The sequence below is a fragment of the Chiloscyllium punctatum genome, chromosome 38 (genome assembly GCF_047496795.1).
Source record: "Chiloscyllium punctatum isolate Juve2018m chromosome 38, sChiPun1.3, whole genome shotgun sequence".
Lineage (NCBI taxonomy): Eukaryota > Metazoa > Chordata > Chondrichthyes > Orectolobiformes > Hemiscylliidae > Chiloscyllium > Chiloscyllium punctatum.
The window spans coordinates 1,826,757-1,849,129 of NC_092776.1; the positions used below are offsets into that span (position 1 = coordinate 1,826,757).

General features: G+C 45.6%; 1 protein-coding gene and 1 pseudogene across 2 annotated transcripts in view; both read right to left on the bottom strand.

Annotated features, from left to right (window-relative positions):
- The window catches only part of rbm20 (RNA binding motif protein 20), a 246,384-nt gene that overhangs the window by 108,098 nt on the left and 115,913 nt on the right, over positions 1–22,373 (bottom strand). The window lies entirely within an intron of this gene.
- Positions 2,384–2,950, bottom strand: LOC140463699 (coiled-coil-helix-coiled-coil-helix domain-containing protein 2 pseudogene; annotated as a pseudogene).

Here is a 22,373-nt window from a genome sequence, read left to right on the forward strand (position 1 = left end):
ATGAATTTTTAAAAAGCTTTGACATGTGGACAAAGACAGTAGATTTGGTTTCTCTGTCATCCATGCAGAATCCATGTTTCTTTTCTAGGGATTATGCATTCAGTGTCTGAAAACGCAGTGCCACTTCCCCATAAGTTTCCAATATGTGGGCCACTCTCTGCAGCCTGGAACTGGGGCATGGGCTCGGGGGACAGCGAAGATGGCAAATATTCAAGGAGTCAAACACATTATTGTCGCAATGTATTTCAAAATCCCTTGTTTTATTTTTAAGTAAAAAAACTCAAGACTTAATTTATACAAAATACCTTCCTCAACTTTGTCTCATCTAAATTCCCTTAACTGCTGCTCCATTTTCTCTGCAATAGTGTAGAATAATGTCTGTGCAAAGCTGTGAACACTCTGACTGTCCTTTACATCAAAACCTTTGTGGGGGAAATGGAGGGACAGAACTCGAAGGTCAGGCCATATTGATCACCTGTCAATAATCTCCTCTTTCCTGCCATCAAGGATCATTGATAACTTTTACTGATGTAGACAGCCAAGCAACAATGGAACCTTCCTTCCGTGGCATATTTGCTCTCATTGATGATGATGTTTAATGGTGGCTTCACGCTGGGGGCAGTTGGCATTGCTGAGTGTTTCAATTGGTAACACCCTCCCACTGTTTCAGAATCACAAGGTCTCGATTCAAGGTCCACTCCAGGAGTTCAGCACAAAGTGAAGGCAGGTGTCCCCGTGCAGTCCTGAGGAAGTGCTGCACTGCCGGGGGGAGGGGGGGAGGGATTCCCATTTCAGATACATTGAGGCCCCATGTATCACTGTGACATACCAAAAGACCCTCTGGTACTACTGAAAGGAAAAAACAGTGTTCTGACCAATGCTTAACCCTCCATTAACACCACAAAAAGCAGATTATCTCTCTGTTCTTTATCATACTGCTGTTTGTTGGGATTTGGTGTGGAAATTAGTTGCTGTGTTTGTTACATTACAGCAATTGACTCCATTTCAAAAATACCTCATCAGCTGCAGAGTACTTGCATTACCCAGTAGCTGTGAAAAGTCGTTGTAATCTTTCTGTTTTGTTTATATCTTTGAGTGTGATGTGAGCTGTTCTAACAGAAAGCCCCTCTCTGATTTCAGTGGCACCTTGGAGGTTTTATTTAGAAACTTAAATTGCAGAACTATATTCACAGCAGGGGTCTGCTGCAGGAAGATTTACTACTGCCCATCTGTCTGTTAGTGGTCATGGGCACTTAGAACATTATGATGTTAGATTGACATCTTGCCTTATTTAGTCAATGAATCTGTTCCAGCGACAGCAGTCAGTCTGCATCATGGGACCTGCTCATTGTTCCTACTGAGTGCACTGCATTGTAATAAAGTGTTGAACAACTATCCTTCTACAGCCTTGGACTGAGTTCTAAATAAGTCCATTCACTTCATGAGAGAGTATACACATTGCACTGGAATATGTTTCCATGAGACCCGAGCAACCAAACCAGGCTGGCTTCATCAGTGCTAGGCTGAGGTAGTGCCACTCTGACCCAGGTGCCATCTATCAGCCAACCCAAGCACCAATTCTCCTCTCAGCTCAATGTGAATAATCCCATGACATGATTTCCGGGAAAAAAGGGAGATTTTACCCTGACAACGTCCACTCTCCTGCTCCTCAGATGCTGCCTGACCTGCTGTACTTTTCCAGCACCACATGCTCAACTCTGATCTCCAGCATTTGCAGTCCTCACTTTCTCTCCCAATATTTATCCCTCAGTAAAAATAATTATTAAGAGTTGGATCTGGCACTTGGGGCTAAAGGGGTCAAAGGAAGTGGGGGAAAAGCAGGCAAGGCTGTTCAGCCCAAGTGAATGTTCAGCCACCATCATGATGAACGATGCAGCAAGATCAATGGGCCAAATGACCTACTCCCGTTGTCCACAGATTCGATAACGATAGCAAATTGAGGTAGAGTTTATGGTTGTGTCAAATTATCAACCTGACCAGAGATTTAGATGAAAATTGTGCTAGTTTTCACAGTTTCCGTTCTACCTCAGGTTGAGGTCTCCCTGTGAACCAAAGGTAGAAACTGCAGTCTGACAACTGGAAATGTCTTTAGCACAAAAGGAGTTTTTAAAAATTTTTTTATGGGACATGGGTGTCACTGACTGGGCCCAGCATTTATTGCCTGTTCCTAGTTACCCTTTGAAAAGGTGCTGGTGCAGTCCATGTGCTGTGGGTTGACCCACAATGCCCTTAGGGAAGGAATTCCAGGATTGTGACCCAATGACACTGAAGGAATGGTGATATATTTCCAAGTCAGGATGGTGAGTGCTTTAAAGGGGAACTTGCAGGGGTTGGTGTTCCCATGTATCTGCTGCCCTTGTGCTTTTTTTTCCCAATTACAAGAATATTTTATTCACATCCAGTGACTGTACATAACTGAACTCAATGAATTCATCAAAAGACTTCAACAGGATCATCATCCTGCCTTTCCTCTTCAAACTCCAGGCTTCCAACCAGCAGGTCTTCAAGACAAACCATATGATGATTTGCATTGCTTCAACACCTCATTGAATCCGTCGCAGAGAGACAGGTCATGCTGGTTCTGGGCACACTCCAGGAATTGCTTCAGTTCAAATTGGCATGGCATGTTCTGCTGGGTTTGTGACTGGGTCGGAGAGGCTGCCAGTGGAGGCTCCTGATAGGTAACATCAGCCTTAGCAGGTTCAGAGCCACTGTCTCCACTGAGGGCACCTGTCAGAGCACTACCCATCACATGGCCAACCGCCGAGCCCACCGCCACTCCCACAGCTGTGCTTGCCATCTGTGCCATCAGACCTGGCTGCCGTGGCTGCATTGGGGTAGGGGCAACAGCTGCTGGTGGAGGATGAGCAGGGGGAGCTGCACGAGAAGGTGGTGGGCAGCTTCCTCTGGGCATCATTAAACCGGGACCGGGACTAGGACCACAACCTGAACTGAGATGACTCCACTTCAAACGGGACTGCCCTTGTGCTTCTAGATGGAAGTGGTCGTGGGATTGGAAGATGCTGACGGAGGAAGCTTGGTGAGTTGTTGCTGTGCATCTTGTGGATGGTGTGTACTGTCAGGAGAGATGAATGTGGAAGGTTCTGGATTTGGTGCTGGTGGCGACATCCTGAGTGTTTGTGCACCTTAATAACTGAAAATCACTTTCTAAACTAACAGATTCACTGGTGTCCAGCTGTAAGGTTTTTTTGGAAATTAAATGTTTATTAGTATTTAAGACGTGTTAAAGGCTCCTGTTCATGTAATGGGGCCCAATAAAAAGCTGAGAGTGTGGTGCTGGAAAAGCACAGCCGGTCTGGCAGCATCCAAGGAACAGGAGAGTTGATGTTTTGGGCATAAGCCCTCCATCAGGTATGAGGACTTGCTGAGGGTGGTTACACACAGTGCAGACTCATTAATTCAGGGCTGGAGCAGCTAAGCTGAGTCTCTGGCCTCTTCACCCTCTACCTCAGCACAGGATGGTTCATCAGGGACCTCTGAAGAGTGATTAAAAACAGACACCGTTCTGAGGAAGGGTCACTGGACCAGAAACGTTAACTCTGATTCTCTCCACAGATGCTGCCAAACCTGCTGAGCTTTTCCAGCAATTTCTGTTATTATTTCTGATTTCCAGCATCGGACATTCTTTCAGGTTTTTATTCACAAGAGACAGTTTTCCCTTTTTATATCCCATGACATGAAGCTCAAAGCCAGTGCTGTAATATCTTCTGGTGAAACCTTGGGATTGAAAGCAGTGAGATCAGCACAGACAGCAAATGGGAGCAGGAGTAGGCCATTCAGCCCTTCAAGCCTGCTCTACTTCTCATTATGATCACAGCTGATCATCCAACTCAGTTCCCTGTTCCCACTTTCTCCTCAGGCCCTTTGATACCTTTAGCCCTCAGAACTATATCTCACTCCTTCTTGAAAATATTCAGTGCTTTGACCTCAAGCACTTCCTGTGGTCGAAAATTCCACAAGCTCCCTACACTCCGGGTGAGAGAATTCCTCCTCATGTCAGTCTTTCATGACCTGTCCCGTATCCTTTGACTGTGACCCCTGGTTCTAGACTCCCGGGTCTTTGGGAAGTTAGAAAACTAGGTGATCTTGAAATCTTCACCAGTTGAGCATTCCTATTGCTCAGAGTATATTTCAGTCACATCACTTTGTTACTGTAAATGGCTAAAGTGATTTTTAAAAATTGTTTCACTTGTGGGATGTGGGTGTCGCCGGGCCCAGCATTTATTACCCATCCCTTGTTGCCCCTTGAGAGTGTGGGGTTGAGCTGCCTTCTTGACCCGCTGCACTCCATGTGCTATGGGTTGACCTGGAACGGCCCTTAGGGAGGGAATGCCAGGATTCAGACCCAGTGACACTAAATGTGGGGCGATATATTTCCAAGTCAGGATGGGAGTGGCTGGGTGGGGGACTTGCAGGAGGTGGTATTCCCATGTATCTGCTGCCCTTGTCCTTCCGGATAGAAGAGGTCATGGGTTTGGAAGGTGCTCCCTGAGGATCTTTGGTGAATTTCTGCAAATTAAATTTGTCCTTTTCAGCTGGGGAAATTTAAATTAATGGGTGGCACGGTGGCACAGTGGTTAGCACTGCTGCCTCACAGTGCCAGAGACCCGGGTTCAATTCCCGCCTCAGGCGACTGTCTGTGTGGAGTTTGCACGTTCTCCCCGTGTCTGCGTGGGTTTCCTCCGGGTGCTCCGGTTTCCTCCCACAGTCCAAAGATGTGCAAGTCAGGTGAATTGGCCATGCTAAATTGCCCGTAGTGTTAGGTAAGGGGTAGATGTAGATGTAGGGGTTTGGGTGGGTTACACTTCGGCGGGGCGTTGTGGACTTGTTGGGCCGAAGGGCCTGTTTCCACACTGTAAGTAATCTAATCTAAATTAAGTGAATCAAAACAAAACTTGGAACGAAAGCTAGTCTCAGTGATGCAGTGTGTACAGGATTGATCATTAATGTTAATGCTTGGACAGCATCATCTGTGATATGGGGGTCAGATTGTGTGGAACTCCAAGTGAAGGGAAGAAGCTTCCAGTGAAGTCTGGACACAAATGGAAGAGTTTACACTTTCCCTTGAATGTTTTTTTGACAGAAGTACTGCCTGAGATAGTGAAACTAACCCACTGTGAGGTATGTGCTGGACTGGAATAGATAATATCTGTGGCCTTATGAGTAACGGTTTGCCATGGGAATCATTCATGACTTTAGCAGCATATGTTTTATAATTATGGGCATCGGAACAAGGTATTAGAGCTCAGCTAAGAGCCCGTGATTGCTGCTGTCATTCGCTTTCCCATTAACACCCACTGAGCCAAAACAAATTCCCAATCAAAGAGATTGCAGTTGAGACAATGTAAACAGTGAGCCTAGTCTCGGAGCTGGTAATCCCAGCTTCACGACGATAAGGACAGGTTGGTACACCTCACTGACTCTTTAAATCTTGAAACAAATAAACATTACACACCTTAAACAATTTGATGAAAAGTTGCACAGACATTAGCACATCATCAGCTAATGCTATAAAAATAGAAGATTCTGGAAATACTCATCAGCCTGAGAGAGGAAGAGAGTTTCACATTACACATGACAGCCTCCTGTCCAAACTGGAAAAGTTAGTACTGTAGCCAGTCTGACAGCAGGATGGGAAAGAGAGGTGATGGAACATAGCAACAGGAGGAGGCCATTCAGTCCCTCCACCCTCTTCCACCATTCAATGAGAGGAATTCTGTGAGGTGAGAGAAAGTCACCAGTAAGATTACTCAGGGAGAAGGGGCTGTGACTGAGACAACAAGCAACGATAGAAAGGTTTGTGATTTGGATCTGAGGCAGGAGGTTATAATCCTACCCCCTGCCATTTGAATGAGGGCACCCTGCAAGGGACCAGTTCCCATGAGGGAGACCAACTCTCAGGGAAATGGAAGGGTACAATTAGTATGGGGAATAGTCAGGACACACTGTCTAATCTGTGGATCTGCACTGGGGAGAGGAGGAGAGATTGAAGGTTGTAGAGTGGGTTCTGCCTCAACTGTGGGAATCGAAGATTGAAAACACAGGTGCATGGTCATCCTGGCAGCTTGTAACCCGGGATGTGCCACTGAGTGGATAGCATCCCCCCACCGCCCCCCAGTTTGCATGGACCCGGCATAGTGGCTCAGTGGTTAGCACTGCTGCCTCACAGCACCATGGACCCGGATTCGATACCAGCCTCGGGCAACTGTCTGTGTTGAGTTTGTACATTCTCCCCGTGTCTGTGTGGGTTTCCTCCCGGTGCTCTGGTTTCCTCCCACAGTCCAAAAATGTGCAGATTAAGTGAATTGGCCATGCTAAATTGCCCGTAGTGTTCAGGGATGTGTGGGTTAGGTGAATTAGGAAGGGGTAAATGTAGTGTAATAGGGGAGGGGAGTGGGTCTGGGTGGGTTACTCTTCAGACGGTCAGTGTGGACATGTTGGGCTACAGGGCCTGTTTCCATATTGTAGAGAATCTATGATTCTGTAGGGATTCTATTCCCCCCCCCCACCCCATGTCAATGTGTCCCTGTGTCATTGTCCTGGGCACCACCTGTCCTGTTGAAAATGGCCTCATCGGACCCTGAAAGTTACAATCATTGGATGGTGTCTCTTATCAGACTCTGAACTGCCCTCGTTCACAACAGCTGGGGAGGAGGGGGGAGACACTGGCAACAAACCAACATCGAAACCAACAGGGCAGAATTGCCCCTTATCTTCTCAAAAGTTCCATTACAGTAGTGGACAGTGCCCTAAAATTCACCTCAGTCATTCACTCTGGTTCCCACTCTGACCGGAATTTCCAGGTGGCAACATGGTTTGGGGTCACATGATGTTCTCAGAGCTAGGGAGGGGCATGATGGAGCTGGAGACAGCCCATCGTAGACAGATCCAGCAGCTCCCTGCTCTGACCACAACCCAGAACCTGTCCTTCCCAAAGGAGGAAACACAACTAACCTTCATTTGCCCCTCACTGTCTCCGTGTTCACTTCAGTAGCCCCCTGCCTCATCCACTGAGGCTGCCAATGTGTTTCCCTTCAACCCCTCTAGGGGTGGGAGCTCCCCCTCAGAGAGTGAACCCGCTCCCATTCCTCGATGGTTTGTAAATCCCAATGGACAGACCTTGGACCCTATTCCAGTTTCGGGATTGGAACAAGACTCCATTTCCTGCTGGAAGATTGCACCGAGATGGAGGTGTGAATGGGAAAAGGATCCTTGAAGATCACTGCCCTAAACAAAAGGACCAGTCATTCCGATCTCTCAACGACTAAACCCAAGCCTGAGCCTAAAAGGCTGTAAAATGCCTCATGAAAATACGCTGTATCTCACATTTACAGAGTTTATGGAATAAGTTTCAGCTTCTCCCGATTGGCTGTGTGCCTCTTCAGCCTTACCCTTTACTGCTCAGGACCCTGATAGAGTTCCCCATGTCCCCACTTTACACTCTAACATTCACAACAGAGAAGACTTTGCCCATTTCCAACAGGCCCACACTGATTCACTGAGCTGCTCCCATAGCTTTCCACACCCAACACTGGTATTAGTAATCTCAGATTGTAATCTCAGCCTCCTCTTTGGATAACAGCTGTTGGTGAGGATTCTGCTTTCGCTTCCTCTCCATCTATCTTTTGTCCCAGTATTTGGCCTTACACTGTACTCCCCTTTATCACTTCATCTATCCTGCCTTCACCTGGATCACTGATTGTTTCCTTTCAGTTTCTCCCCTCCTTCTGTCTCTGAGCTTGTCTTGCTGACTCTAACGTTTCCCAGTGCTGACAGATTGAGATATTCACACTTCTTCATGTCCCGCTGGGCATTCCTGATTTCTGGAACATTTCCAAGGCTTTCTGTTTTTCCATAAGACCCATAAGAAATAGGAGCAGGAGGAGGCCATTCTGTCCTTTGAACCTGCTCCACCATTCAACAGGATCATGGCTGACCGGACTTTCCTCACATCCATCTTCCTGCCCTTTCCCTGTAATCCCTTGATTCCCCAAAAGATCAATAATCTCTGGATATTATACAGCTCTCTGTAACAAGGAACTCCAAAGACTCACAACCCTTTGAGAGAAGAAATTCCTCCCGATCTCAGTCTGAAACTGTTGCCCTTTTATTCTGAGACTGTGCCCTCTGCTCCTAAACTGTCCCATACGGGGAAACATCATCTCAGCATTGACCCTGTCAAGCCCCCTGAGAATCTGATTTGGTTCCACAAGATCATCTCTCATTCCTCTAAACCCCAGTGAGTATAGGCCCAGCCTGTTTAACCTTTGCCCAGAAGACAATCTCTCCATACCAGGGACTATCCTCGTGGGCTTTCTCTGAACTTCCCCCAATTAAATTATATCTTTCCGCAAATAAGGTCTCCAAGACAGCTCACAGTGCTCCAGATGTGGTCTTGCCAGCACCTTGTACAGATGCAGTAAGACTTTCCTGCACTTATATCCAACCCCATTGACATAATTCCAATCCATTTGTACGTGTGCTAGCTTTCAGTGTTAGATGTACAAGTCTTCCCCGAGTCCCTTTGAGTTGCAACTTTCTGTAGTTTGTCTCCATTTAAATAAGACACAAGTTTTGTGGTTTCCATTCCTTCACATTTTCCCATATTATACTCCAGATTGTTCTGATTTCCAGCATCTGTAGTGCTCTGCTTCCATATTGGCCAATGGAAGCTAAAGGGTGAGGACTCAGGAAGTGGAGCAGCCTCAACTGGAGACTGTAAATAGAGGAATGATGGGAAGGTTTCAGACAGGGGAGGAGAGGAAATATTTCCGAGAATGATTCCATGTGGATAGGCTGGAGAGAACTGGCTGGTTTACAAGAGGTTGCTCATTAATTTGATAGAAATATCCAAAATCCCGATGGGTCTATACAGATAAATGGCAAGAAACCGTTCCTATTGGCAAAAGGTTGGCAAACCAGAGGCTAGAAAATTAGCATGAATGGCAAAAACAACCCAACAGTGACATGAGGATAAATGTTTTTATGTACACACTGATCAGTTTTTTATTCAGTCATGGGATGTGGATATCACTGGCTGGGTCTGTATTTACTGCCCATCCCTAATTGCCCAGAGGCAATTACTGTGGGTCTTGGAGTCACATGTAGGAGAAAGTGAGGACTGCAGATGCTGGAGATCAGAGTTAAGAGTGTGGTGCTGGAAAAGCACAGCAGGTCAGACAGCATCCGAGGAGCAGGAGAATTGATATTTCGGGCATAATCCCTTCATCAGGAATAAGGCCTGATGGTGGAGTCACATGTGGGTCAGACCTGGTCAGGATGACAGATTTCCTTCCCTAAAGGACATTAGTGAACCAGATGGGTTTTTTCCCCAACAATGGATTCACAGTCATCATTAGAATCTTATTTCCACATTTTACTGAGTTCAAATTTCACCATCCTCATGGCAGGATTCAAACCCATGTCCCCAGGACATTACCTGGATCTCCTGATTAATTGATGAAGGGCTTTTGCCCTTTTGCTCCTCAGATGCTGCCTGACCGGCTGTGCTTTTCTAGCACCACTCTAATCTTTTTTCTAGATTAACAGTGTAGTGATAACACCACTAACACACCCTAGTCATGTGGTTTGGATGCAAGATGAAAGCAAGGTTAAGAATGTCTCCAGACTTAAGCTTCTGGATTTATTCCATATGAACTGTAAATACTCTGGTCCAGCGGCATTGGAGATGTATCAAGCCCCAGTTATACTGTTAGATAATTCAGACTGTTCCTTCATGTGCTTTCATTTCCATCTAACTTAACAGCACAATGTAGGTGGAGTTATCAAAATAAATTCCTGCAGAAGCTGGAAACCTGAAACAAACAGAAGTTGCTGGAGAAACTGGACAGGACTTGCAGGATCTGTGGAGAGAGGGAGAGGCAGAGTTAATGTTGAATCAGATATGACTCATCTTCAGGATGAAGACTTGAAACATTAACTCTGTTTACTCTCTCCTTGCAGATGCGGCCAGACCTACTGAGTTTCTCCAGCATTCTCTTTGTTACATAGTGCTATTTAGGCCCAGTAGAGAGCACCACCATGAGATCATCCCGAGGTTGCTCCAGGGTCCTAAAGCTCATGCACAACAATTAGGACCTGGACTATGCACTGCCTGGGAGCATGTTGAGAAGCTCCAATCAGGAATGTTTGTGGAAGTATCAGTGCTTGATGTTCCCTGACAGACACCGTTAATGTTGCTAGAGGAGTTGGAGAGATTGGGCCGGCAGAGTGCATACCTGAAGGTGCAGGATTGATGGATATTTACTCTGGACTTAACCCCATTCAGGTACTGATTCAGGACTAATTAAAACCAGCATTTGGACCACTGTCCAATTGTTGGTGCTAATTTTAGTTTTATTTGTTCACTGGTTGGGTCAGCATTCATTATCCATCCCTAATTTCCCACAGGGCATTTCAGGATCAGTCACTTGCTGTGACCAGGTAAGGATGGCAGATTTCCTCCCCTGAAGGACATTGTTGAGTCAGGTGAGTTTTTAATGTACTGTCCCATTAATTACAAAACAAAATTCACATTATTTAATCATCTGAATAAGGCTGTCAAACAGGAAGCTCTCTCCCACCACCCGAGAAGGTTTGATATGAATCACAGCACGCTAGTCACTACCTGCTGGTTGCCAGTAGGTCAGCAGTACTACTGTGTGCAACCAACAATAACTCTCTGAGAAAGGGGTGATGTTCTGCTCCAGGGTGGGACTGTACAGCAAGGAGAAGGGAATGCTCAGGTCAGAAATTTCCCTCCTTGAGGGAGCTTTTCCTGCCAACAGACTCATGGTCATCGTTACATACTCAATTCCAATTTTTTTTTTAACTGGTTTCAAATTCCACCACCTGCTGTGTTAGAAACTGAACCCAGCTCCTCAGAAGTTACCCGAGTGATTGGATTAAGAGTCCATTGATAATATCACTCGGCTATCACCTTCCCCTGCTGTTGGCATGACTCTACACCACAGTCCAGCCAACTGAGCTAACCAGCACCACAAGCTGAAGCTTTGAAAGTGACTGTCAGGAAAAACAATGAGAGAATTACAGGAGCCCCAGATGAGATACTTTGAGGAAGTGGGGGGGGGGGGGGCGATTGTGTTTATGTTGATAAAGGAATTCATTGTTGAACATGTACATAAACAGATACTTCAGTGATGATGCAATCCTTATGTGATGATGGAAATACTGGATAGTGAGCAGCAGCCATTTTGACCTTGTATGTAGCTGGCGTGGAAACAGTTACTTTGCATGTCCTCAGATTCTAGCTGCTTTTCTTCCATAAAATAACTCACCTCAAATATCCTCCAAGACCCACATGACAACAACAGATTAACTAACTCTTTAAATTAGCCTTGAAGCTCAAAATAATCCAGAAACAGATGTTATATACAATGATTTTGGAGCTGAAAGGCCGTGTGTTTGGATAGCAGTGGATAGACTGCAGATGGGTCTGCCTTGCATTACAGTGCAGCGAGGGAAGGAGAGAAAGGTTTGGACAATGTTCTCTGATGCTCCTTCACATCTCATCAAGAGATGGGGTTAATGTAACTCCAAGTCTGTAGGTGGTGAGGCGGAGCTTGGGAATGAAGATCCACAGATACTGATTGGTTCCAGCACGTATGTGTTATTCATTGACAGGACGTGAGCTTTTGGACGAAATCCTCCACACATCACTGACCCCAAGAGTGTGCTGGTGAGCACCGAGGCTCCGAAATACTGTACAGGGTCTTGATAGGCTGTTTGACAGGAATCAACCATATTACTGTGGGTCTGGGTCACATGACAGTAAGATTGGGTAAGGACAACAGCTTTCCTGCCCCACAGATAGTGAATGAACGAGATAGATATTTTATCATCAATCTGGTACCATTATTTCAAGATCACCATTATTAATACCAGTTTTTTATTACAGATTTTTTCTATTAATTAGCTGAATTTAAATTCCACATGAAATGCTGTGCTGTCATGTCTCCATTTTAATAGACTGGGTCTCTGGATGTGGTGTTTAGTAACAGAATCATTATGTTGATGTTAGTAACAGAAATGTATTCCTGAAAATATACTTGGTCATTGTGGTTAAATGCAGGCAGTTGGATGGATATCCAACTTGCTGACCCCAGTTCTTGTGTCAGGACGCTGTCCAAGGTGAGTAAGGGCAGGAGGGTAGATGTAATGTAAAGGTTACATGGATAGATAACATCCACTGCACCCAGGGTTGAAACATGGAATGTTAGCAACTTACTGCTCGACTGAGGGATTGACTTGGAAGGATAATATAGAGAAAGTGGGAGGAGCATAGTACCCAGTTTTCTCAATTTAAACCAGCCCCATTTGATTGTGTTTGGTCCATATCCCTCCATATCTAGCCCATCCATGTATATGTCTAAATGACAAAGTTGTACTCTCCTCCACCTGGATTCTGGGTAATCCAAGATGGAGGATGGGAACAATTTGTAGCTGTAACAGCTGCTCCTTTTTTTTTGAGGTATTTTAGGTGCTGAAGGTGATTTCCTCAAATTCTAGGACTAGCAATGACTGTTTTATATGCTGTTGCGTTGTTTTGGAACTTTGGAAAAAAACCGTCAAAACAACAGCAGAGAGAGTGCACATGCGCGCGAGAGAGAGAGAGAGAGAGAGGTAGTGAGTAGAGTAGGTTCTCTCTCGATTTTGACTTTGGAGATATGTCTCTTGATTAAACTTAAATTAATAGTTAGGGCTTCTATTTTAACCTGGGGCAGTGCTTGTAGAGGAATAAGGCGGTGTTATTTTCTGGGTCTGTAGATTGTGAAGGAGCAAAAATGGCCTTTAATAGAGTGATATGTACTTCTTATCAGATGTGGGTGTTTAAGGGTTACTGCGGATTATATCTGCCATAAATGCTGTTGGCTACGAATCTTATCAGATCAAATGGATTGGTTGGAGAGACAGTTAGAAGCAATGAGGAATTTGCAACAGCAACAGTATGTGATGGATGGCAGTTATAGGAAGGGGGGAAAAGTCTCAGATACAGTCACATAGATGGTTAACTCCAGGAAAGCTAAGAGGTAGGCAGCTAGTGCAGGAGTCTTTTGTGGATATACCCATTTCAAACAGGTATGCGGTTTTGGAAAATGTAGGGGGTGATGGATTCTCAGGGGAACGTAGCAAGAACAGCCAAGTTTCTGCTATTGAGACTAGCTCTAATGCAACAAGGGGTACGTCGGCTTCCAAGAGATCAATTTGTTAGGGGATTCTTTAGTCGGAGGTACAGACAGACGTTTCTGTGGCCAGCAGTGAAAAATCAAAATGATGTTGCTCCCTTGGTGCCAGGATCAAGGATGTCTCAGAGAGAGTGCAGAATATTCTCACGGGGCAGAGGGGCCAGCAAGAGGTCATTGTCCACATAGGATGGGAAAAGGTTGAGATTCTGAAGGGAGATTACAGAGAGTTAGGCAGGAATTTATAAAGGAGATCCTCGAGAGCAGTTATATCTGGATTACTCCTGGTGCTGCGAGCTAGTGAGGGCAGGAATAGGAGGATAGAGCAGATGAATGTATGGCTGAGGAGCTGGTGTATGGGAGAAGGATTCATGTTTTTGGATCATTGGAATCTCTTTTGGGGTAGAAGTGACCTGTACAAGAAGGACGGATTGCACCTAAATTCGAAGGGGACTAATATACTGGCAGGGAAATTTGCTAGAGCTGCTTGAGAGGATTTAAACTATAAGGTGGGGGTGGGGGGATGCTGTGGGATCCAGGGAGATAGTGAGGAAAGAGATCGATTTGAGACTGGTACAGAGACAGAGTCAAGTTAGAACTAAAATTAAACTGCATTTATTTCAATGCCAGGGGCCTAACAGGGAAGGCAGATGAACTCAGGGCATGGTTAGGAACATGGGACTGGGATATCATAGCAATTACAAAAACATGGCTCAGGGATGGGCAGGACTGGCAGCTTAATGTTCCAGGATACAACTGCTACAGGAAGGATAGAAAGAAAGGCGGGGTGGGGGGGGCATTTCTGATAAGGGAGAGCTTTACGGCTGTGCTGAGGGAGGATATTCCCAGAAATACATCCAGGGAAGTTATTTGGGTGGAACAGAGAAAGAAAGGGATGATCACCTTATTGGGATTGTATTTATAGACCCCTAATAGTCAGAGGGAAATGGAGAAACTAAACTTGTAAGGAGATCTCAGCTATCTGTAAGAATAATAGGGTGGTTATGGTAGGGGATTTTAACTTTCCAAACATAGACTGGGACTGCCATAGTGTTAAGGGTTTAGATGGAGAGGAATTTGTTAAGTGTGTACATGATAATTTTCTGATTCAGTATGTGGATGTACCTACTAGAGAAGGTGCAAAACTTGACCTAGTCTTGGGAAATAAGGCAGGGCATGTGACTGAGGTGTCAGTGGGGGAGCACTTTGGGGCCAGCGACCATAATTCTATTAGATTTAAAATAATGATGGAAAAGGTTAGACCAGATCTAAAAGTTGAAGTTCTAAATTGGAGAAAGGTCAATTTTTATGGTATTAGGCAAGAACTTTCAAAAGCTGATTGGAGGCAGATGTTCGCAGGTAAAGGGACGGCTGGAAAATGGGAAGCCTTCAGAAATGAGATAACAAGAATCCAGAGAAAGTATATTCCTGTCAGGGTGAAAGGGAAGGCTGGTAGGTATAGGGAATGCTGGATGACTAAAGAAATTGAGGGTTTGGTTAAGAAAAAGGAGGAAGCATATGTCAGGTATAGACAGGATAGATCGAGTGAATCCTTAGAAGAGTATAAAGGCAGTAGGAGTATACTTAAGAGGGAAATCAGGAGGGCAAAAACAGGGACATGAGATAGCTTTGGCAAATAGAATTAAGGAGAATCCAAAGGGGTTTTACAAATATATTAAGGACAAAAGGGTAACTAGGGGGAGAATAGGGCCCCTCAAAGATCAGCAAGGCAGCCTTTGTGTGGGACTGCAGAAAATGGGGGAGATACTAAATGAGTATTTTGCATCAGTATTTACTGTGGAAAAGGATTAGAAGATATAGACTGTAGGGAAATAGACATCTTGCAAACTGTCCATATTACAGAGGAGGAAGGGTTGGATGTCTTGAAATGGGTAAAGGTGGATAAATCCCCAGGATCTGATCAGGTGTACCCAAGAACTCTGTGGGAAGCCAGAGAAGTGATTGCTGGGCCTCTTGCTGAGATATTTGTATCATTGATAGTTACAGGCGAGGTGTCGGAAGACTGGAGGTTGGCTAACGTGGTGCCACTGTTTAAGAAGGGCGGTAATGACAAGCCAGGGAACTATAGACCAGTGAGCCTGACCCCGGTGGTGGGCAAGTTGTTGGAGGGAACCTGGGGGACAGGATGTACATGTATTTGGAAAGGCAAAGACTGATTAGGGATAGTCAACATGGTTTTGTGCATGAGAAATCATGTCTCAAACTTGATTGAGTTTTTTGAAGAAGTAACAAAGAGGATTGATGACGGCAGAGCGGTAGATGTGATCTACATGGACTTCAGTAAGGCGTTCGACAAGGTTCCCCATGGGAGATTGGTGAGCAAGGTTAGATCTCATGGAATACAGGGAGAACTAGCCATTTGGATACAGAACTGGCTCAAAGGTAGAAGACAGAGGGTGGTGGTGGAGGGTTGTTTTTCAGACTGGAGGCCTGTGACCAGTGGAGTGCTACAAGGATCAGTGCTGGGCCCTCTACTTTTTATCATTTACATAAATGATTTGGATGTGAACATAAGAGGTACAGTTAGTAAGTTTGCAGATGACACCAAAATTGGAGGTGTCGTGGACAGCGAAGAGGGTTACCTCAGATTACAACAGGATCTGGATCAGATGAGCCAATGGTCTGAGAAGTGGCAGATGGAGTTTAATTCAGATAAATGGGAGGTGCTGCATTTTGGGAAAGCAAATCTTAGCAGGACATATACACTTAATGGTAAGGACCTAGGGAGTGTTGCTGAACAAAGAGACCTTGGAGTGCAGGTTCATAGCTCCTTGAAAGTGGAGTCACAGATAGATAGGATAGTGAAGGCGGCGTTTGGTATGCTTTCCTTTATTGGTCAGAGTATTGAGTACAGGAGTTGGGAGGTGATGTGGCTGTACAGGACATTGGTTAGGGCACTGTTGGAATATTGTGTGCAATTCTGGTCTCCTATCTACCTTAGATATGCCCCTCATGTTTTTATAAACCTCTAGAAGGTCACCCCACAGTCTCCTACACTCCACTGTAGGAAGTCCCAGCCTGTCCAATCTCTCCTTATAACTCAAAACATCCAGTCCATGTAGCATTCTAGTAAGTCTTTTTGCACTTTTTCTAGTTTAATAATATCCTTGCGATAGCAGGGTGACCAGAACCACCCCCCCACAGTACCCAAATGGGGCTTCACCACCATCTTTTACAGCTGCAGTAATATGTCCCAACTCCTTTACTCTGTGCTGTGACTGATGAAAGCCAGCATGCTAAGTGTCATCTTCACCACCCCGTCTTCCTGTGACTCCATTTTCAAAGAGCTATAAACCTGGACCCAGAGATATTTTTTGTTCTGTAACACTCCCCACCGTCCTACCTGTCAGGGATCTGGGTTCAATTCCAGCCTTGGGCACCTGCCTATGTGGAGTTTGCACATTTTCCCCCATGCCTGTGTGGGTTCTCTGAGTGCTCCAATTTCCTCCCACAGTCCAAAGATGTGCAGGTTAGGGTGAATTGGCCATGCTAAATTGCCCGAAGTGTCCAGGGATGTTAGGTTAGGTGCATTAGTCAGGGGAAAACTTAGAATAATAGGGGAATGGGTCTGGGTGGGTTACTCTTCAGAGGGTTGGTATGGACTTGTTGGGCCGAAGGCTGGTTTCCACGATGTAGGGATTCTATGATTCTAAGTCCTGCCCTGATTTGACTTAAAATGCAACACCTTGCATTTATCTAAATTAAACTCCACCTGCCATTCCTCAGCCCTCTGACCCAGTTGATCAAGATCTCACTAAATTCCCCGATAACCTTCTTCACTGTCCACTGTAGCTCCAATTTTGCTGTCACCTGCAGTTCCCCTATTTCCGGATTTCTAATACAATCCTTCAGTCTGTTGATAAAGCTAACTGAGAAACAGCATGATCACCCCCTGCTGTAATTTTGACTCACAAATTACATTTACCAATCCAAAAGGGAGGGCTTCACGCACACACGCTGATTCAGAGTTACTGTCTGGGTCAGAACTGTACAAGCTCAAAACATAGAGATAAAGGAAAACAAGACGCGATTCGGAGAGCAGGAATTCTCCCGACTGCCTAGTAAGTGATCTGTTGATTTACAACAAAAACAAAACCGTGGATGCTGGAGATCTGAAACAAATCCAGACAGTACTGGAGAAACTCAGCAGGTCTAGCAGCCTGTGAGGAGTGATCTGCTGATCTAAGTTGGAATCAGCATCCAGTATCAAAAAGACTGCTGTGTAAAATATCTTCTCCTGTAGCTGTGCTATAAATAGATTCCTGAAGAAGGCCTTTGCTATACAGCTGCAACGTGACCTCCCAACTCCTGTACTCAATCCTCTGACCAATAAAGGAAGGCATACCAAACGCTGCCTTCACTGTCCTATCCACCTGCTTCTGCCCGAAACGTCGATTCTCCTGCTCCTTGGATGCTGCCTGACCTGCTGCGCTTTTCCAGCAACACATTTTTCAGCTGATCTCCAGAATCTGCAGTCCTCACTTTCTCCTATAAATAGTGAGTCTAATTCTGCAATATAGAGATTGATGAAAGAAGCAAAAATCATGACCATCTGCTGAGCAAAAACAACAGTTCAGCAAACCTATGAAAGATGGCACATTGCAGCTGCCTGTCTCTGTACAAGGGATGGCAAAGCAGAGAGGAAGAAACAACAAAATTAAACAAACCACAGACACTAGAAATCGGACAAACTGAACTGACTGGAGAAACTCAGCAGTTCTGGCAGCTTCTGTGGAGAGAAAGCAGAGTTAATGTTGTGAATCCAGTGACCCTTCATCAGAACAGTTCAGGAAGAAACCACCTCTGGTTATTCAGTCCAGTCACTCCAGCCCAGGTTCAAGCTGGTGATGTGTTTAAAACAAAAGCTGAAAGTTGGAACTGGAATTTTCAGCTTAAAAGAGCAACACAGTCCCATGGATTACCCAGGAGTGACTGCCCCTCGAAGACTAAATGCTGGCCTCTTTCTGTTTATTTCAGATGACAGGGCCATAGTGGGGGTAGGGCAAGTGGACAGGATCCCTATTCTACTGGGCTTTCCTCCACACATTCCATGTCACTTCACACAAGCTGCAGAAAGTCCGGGTGGACGCAGAGAGGGAATGTTTGCTCCAGCGTGACTCCAGATCAAAGTAAAATTATCACCATCTTCAAACCTTCCATCCATGACCAAGCAGGAGGTGGGAAAGCTCATCAACAATTGCACATTCTCAGATACTGAAGCAGACGCCTGTCCATATGTAACAATTCCTGGGCAACACTCAGGTTTGCTTTTTGGCAATTAATGTTCACACCACCCATATGTCAGACAATGACTACCCCAGAACAAAAGATAATCTGCAGCACGGTGGCAGTGATTAGCACTGCTGCCTCACAGCACTAGGGACCCAGGTTCAATTCCCACCTTGGGCAACTGTCTGTGTTGGAGTTTGCACGTTCTCCCCGTGTCTGCGTGGGTTTCCTCCGGGTGCTCCAGTTTCCTCCCACAGTCCAAAAATGTGCAGGTTAGGTGAATTGGCCATGCTAAATTGCCCATAGTGTTAGTTGAAGGGATAAATATAGGGGAATGGGTCTGGGTAGGTTGCTCTTCGGAGGGTCGGTGTAGACTTGGTGGGCGGAAGGGCCTGTTTCCACACTGTAGGGAATCTAATCTAACCACCTCCCTTTGACATTCAGTGGGGTTACCAACGCTGAATCCCCATTAACAACATCCTGGGGATTATCATTGACCAGAAACTCAACTGGACAAGCTACATAAACGCAGTGGCTACAAGAGTGGGTTGGACCTAGGAATCCTGCAGTGAGTAACTCACCTCCTGACTCCCCAAAGCCCGTCCACCTTCTACAAGGCACAAGACAGCAGTGTGATGGAATACTGCTGGATGGATGCAGGATCCAATAACAATCAAGACATTTGATACCATCCAGGAGAAAGCAATTGATTTGATTCTCACTCCATCCAGCAATGGAACAGTCACTCCCTCCATCAGTAATCCACAGGGGCAGCATTATGAACCACCTAGAAGATTAATTAGAGCAACTCACACAGCCCTCCTCAACAGCACCTTCCACACTTGCAGCATTTACCAGCTAGACGTACAAGGGCAGCAGATACATGGGAACGTCACACCCTGCAAGTTCCCCTCCAAGTGACTCACCAGCCTGACTTGGAAATATATCCTGGTTCCTTCAGTGTCACTAGGTCAGAACCCTGAAACTCTCTTCCATAAAGAAAGTCCTGGAGGTGTCCCTAAGCATGGTGGGTTGAAGTGGTTTAAGAAGGCAGTTCAATCTGACCTTCTCAAGGACACCTAGGAATGAACAATTAATGTTGGCAATGATGTCTACATAGCACGAAAGATAAAACAAAAACATTTCATTTGAGCATTGACCCCTGCATCGTCCAATTGCCAGACAGCCATTATTCCAGTATCAAAGGGAATTGCACACAGCAACCCTAAAGAATCCCTAAACTGGCAGAGTCTGAAGGAATTTCCTGGGAAATCCACAATTCCACTGGATAATTCCCATTTGCCTGGGACCCTCTGAAAGTATCCATTTAAATTATAGAATTTGGAGGGTTCTACTGAAATTAAGCAAAATCAATACTCAGGAAAAATAAAAGGTAGTTGTCTAACTCTTGAGGAACAAAGCATTGGCTCCCAACATATCACACCATTCCCCCCCTCCACCCCATCGCACTATTCCACCACCCCCAGATCCCCAAGTCCAAACAGCAACCTGCCAACCCTCTCCACCACTGGGTCCACAACCTCTCTCCCTACTCCTGCTCAACACTCCACCCCCAACCAACCCACTTCAGATTTGACCCACATTGCCTCACACTGCACCCCTCCCCATCACAGGGCCCAACCCACTTCAGAGCTGCAGGTACCTGTTTGCAAACCCCATCTAATGAGACACAACCCCTCACAGCCTACCCCCCTCCTTCACAACCCCCACTCTCCCTCACACCCTCCCTACAGCCAGCCCACCTCTTCCTAAACACTCCTTCATTGACCAGCACCCCCCCCTTGTGCCTTGATACCCCACTCCCCAGGAGCCAACCAGTGCCCCTGAAGACCCATCAGGTACTTGACCAAACTAGTACATTCTCCCCTACCCCCATGTTTACTTTCCATACTGCAGCTGGCCAAGTGCCTCTTTGTGAATGTAAATGTTGTGCAATGTCTGACCAGCTCTAACTGGATATTCTTCCTGGAGGGGTTCAGCACATGATCTCCTGTTTCTAATAGCCTTGCCTTATCCACTCCCCCCCCCCCACTACCTCCACTCCACTACACCCCTCCCCCCCCACTACCTCCACTCCACTACACCCCTCTCCCCCCCCCCACTACCTCCACTCCACTCCACTACATCCCCCTCTCCCCCCCTCCCCCCTCCCCCTCCCCCTCCCCCTCCCCCTCCCCCTCCCCCTCCCCCTCCCCCCTCCCCCCCCCTCCCCCTCCCCCTCCCCCTCCCTCCCCCCCCCTCTCCCTCTCCCTCTCCCTCCCCTCTCCTCCCCCCCACCCCCACCCCCACCCCCACCCCCACCCCCACCCCCACCCCCATACTCAGGCAATGGCCAATTCAAATACCCTCTGCATCCGATTGGGGAATGAGTAGCCTTGTTATAATTTAATCGGATAATTCTTGTCTGACCAGCTGGGTCCCCTCACTTCTAATATCGTTTGTGGATTGGAAATAAAACTATTGACAGATTTTATTTGAGATGGAATGTTTGTAAAGTCCGGAATAGATTCTGTCCTGGGTTCCTCATGGCAAGAACCTGGTCATGGAATTTTAGCTATCGGGTTTATTGAACAGTAATGTAGAGATAATTCTAATACCAAATACAGACAGTTTATTTACAAACTTTTCAACATCTTAGAATTCCCAAGGTTTGTCACATATGTGGTCTTTGCAATGCCACTGTCCCATCTGGAATCTTCTCTCTGCTGATGGAGTCAATATTTTGGATGGGTCTGGGTGGGATGCTCTTCAGAGGGTCAGTGTGGACTTGTTGGGTCGAATGGCTTGTTTCCACACTGTAAGTCAAGCTCACTAGCTCCACTCACAAGCTAAAGATCCATGATTAGATGTAAAGAATACACAGGAAGCAAAATAAAGATTGCAAATGAAGCATTAGATTAAGAGTCATAAAAATTAGAGACACAGATAAAGATTTTTAAAGTTGAAATTTTAAAATAAATCTATAACACAGTTTAGTTTCTGTAAGAAACTTGTAGAATTAGATTTTCTGGTAATACTTATGATTGAGGATATAATAAAACATTCACAAGACCTGAATGCATCAGGACCAGATAATTAGATTAATTAATGGGATTAGATTAGTTAGTTGACTGGCACAGACTCAAAGGGCTGAAGTGCCATTTTCTCTATTCGAGGCCTCTGTAACTGTATGAGTAGATGGAAACATTTCAGGCACGGTCATTCTGTATCTAATAGGAATATACCGGAGATTACTGGGCCTACCAGTGAGGACTGTCTCAGAACATAACCTCCAAGTTCCAGTTTAACTGCATAGGGCTAGATTCCAGAACTTTCTTTCACAGTGAACTCCAACAGTCTCATTAATATGCTTAAAATAAAACCTGCCCCTTAGTATTCACGCTGTTACATTTTACCTTTCTCCCTCAGCTAGGCACACACTGTTTTTCCGTAATCTAAAATAGCACAGCGGCCTTATGTTATACAGTGCCAGCACATGAAAGGCTAATTGTCTGGTCGTGATCTTATCACGCAAGGAAGCTATAACAAGGGATTAACTCTGAGCCCACCGATTTCAGAATTAGCCTCTGGTGAGCTGGATGATGCTGAGTTCAATTGCTGCCTTTAGTGTCATGTTCAACACACACTTGAGCAGATCCTGGTTAAGTGGAGAGGGAGCTGGAACCTTTAAGATAATCCTGTTTGTTGATTTAAGGAAGATGACAAGATCACTTATACTTGAATCTGACATTAACCTTGTTGATGACACCTCACGCTGGTAAATGGACAGAAGTTATGACTGTGGTATTCCAGACATTGTCTGCACAATAATTACTTACTACAGGATGAGATTATTTTGGAACTTTCATGGAGGGACTA